The 2,242-nt window shown below is 42.6% G+C and overlaps 1 pseudogene; it reads right to left on the reverse strand.

Moving 5' to 3' along the window:
• Nucleotides 1-255: 255 nt before the first annotated feature.
• LOC105038452 (bZIP transcription factor 46-like) lies at nt 256-1,848 on the reverse strand (annotated as a pseudogene).
• Between the last annotated feature and the right edge of the window lie 394 nt (nt 1,849-2,242).

Consider the following 2,242-nt stretch of genomic DNA (forward strand, 5'->3'; position numbering starts at 1 on the left):
CTTCCTCATCGAGTTTTTTACCTTTCGTTCTTCACCTTCCCACTCTCTTCTTCCTTCTTTCATGAATTCTTCTTTCTCATTGAGTTTTTTACCTGTTGTTTTTAAATGTTGCTTTTACTTTATAACAACCTAGCTATCAAACATATTTTTTTTATTTTTATTTAATAATAAAAATTTAAAAAATAAAAAATATTTTATAAAAATTAAAAATTAAAAAATATAACCAAACGCATACTAAGTGTTTTCGGAGAAACAAGAACATGATCTAACAACTGATCATAGCGGTACCTGTTCTCCCAAAAGCCTACCATTTTCCTTCTCCATCTGCGTCACCATAGATTCAAATTCTACAGTATAAGCCCGCAATAAAATTCCCACAAAAAAAATCTATGTAATTTAAAACCTAACACATTAAAGCGATAATAGACTATCGTATTCCGTAGTTAGCTTCCATAAATTAAATCTCCGACCTGCTTCCCCACCCTCGACCTAGCTGCCGACTTCCTGTTATCGATCATCCTTCTCTGCCTCTGTAGCCCCGCCCTCTCCACCGGTCTCTTCCTCTCGCTTCTTCCCCACCCCCTCCCCCCACCCCATTCCCAAATGTTAGCATCGGATTCGCGAGCGGCGACTGCGCCTACCTCTGACCAAACCGATCTTCACCGCACTCACCCCGAACACCCCCGGCGCCGCCGACCCCGGTGGAACCCTCGCATCCTCCTCTGTCACCGCTTCCCCGGTCACCAAGAAATCCTCCAGCGTCATCTGCCCACATGCCGCCTCCGCCGCGTCCTTGTACCCTCAACCGCCCCCTCCTCCGTCCGTCTTCGTCGCTTGGGAGATCTCTCTCCACACCTCCTCCACTGTCTTGCTCCCAATGCTCCTCGGCAGCGAGAAGCTCCCCTCCCGCGACAGGGGGGCGGAGCCGCCACATCGCCGGCGCGTCCATCAATGGGGGTCTCCGGCAACGCCACCGCCGCCGTGCCGTCGCCGTAGATGTTGCGGAGAAGGTCGTCCGTGCTCATCGATCCCAAAATCTTGGCCTGGTCGCCGCTCACCGTGAGGGAATGTATAGAGCGCTGGAAAGCGAGATCCGACTTCGCCATCGAGGATGACGGTTTCACCCTCGACGACGCCATCCGCAGGTCTCCAGGCCTAGGGTTTTGGTTCTTGATTGCAAACCTCTCTCTCTCCTCTTCTCGCGGCGCTCGAAGGAACGATCTAAGAGGCTTCTCTCAGCGTCTGCTCTTCGGAGGCGAGGGACAAGAGCGGAAATTTATCAAGCACTGGGGGTTTCAGGAAACCAGGAAGCGGTTACAGAAGTTTCCATATGGTAAAGAGCGAGGCCGGACCAGTGCCGGTTCGCTAGCCATTTACTGGATTACGTGATCTGGTCACCGATCGTGTAAGCAAGCAAATGTGGCTCTTTGCATTGTTTGCGGCACTTCGCCCCCGATGTCCCAACCTGGCGCCTATTTCTCGAGAGGAAGGTAAGGTAATCGGAAGGTGATATTAGGATAATCAAAAAATCATGAAGATATTTTACATTGCAATCATCGTAGATTTATATCATAATATTTTTAATATTTATCCACTTATATTCATCTTATATTTGATTCTACATCTTAATTCATCTATCAATGCTTTGATATCATATTAATTATCACACCCTCGATCCAAAATCATGAGCTAGGAGTCATTACAACCGCCGCATACTCATAGAAAACTCTTCCCATAAGCATGCAAGGCATAATTAGATTTTTTTCTTTTATTTTAATTTCTGTTTTGAATTCAACTCCAAATCCTGTTAATGGCTTAGGAGTTAGGAGTATAGTATAGTACAGAGTTTAAATTCAGCAATGAAATTCTGTTTTAATATTTATTTAATTGTCGCTTATGCAAGTTAAATTCTGCAAGTTTAATTTCAGTACATAAGATAGTTTAATTTTTTTATTCTTTTTCTTCTTATTTAATTTCTACATCATTTTTATTTTCTACTATACTAAATTTTGACAAATAGTATAAGATTTTTTTCATATTTTTTTTAATCAATTTTATAGCTTCTAAATGTATCATATCTGGTTAAACAATTTTTTTTTGGGATTTGCGATGAAGCTAGACCATAGTTAGAAGTCAATTTTTTTTGAATTTTTTTTCACACTTTTGATGTATTGAGTCCTCCTTTCCTTCCCTCTTGTCAAGAGATTTGATGAATTATAGTTGAGTTAGAACTTCTTCATAG

Source organism: Elaeis guineensis, chromosome 1 (genome assembly GCF_000442705.2).
Source record: "Elaeis guineensis isolate ETL-2024a chromosome 1, EG11, whole genome shotgun sequence".
In the NCBI taxonomy this organism is placed as follows: domain Eukaryota; kingdom Viridiplantae; phylum Streptophyta; class Magnoliopsida; order Arecales; family Arecaceae; genus Elaeis; species Elaeis guineensis.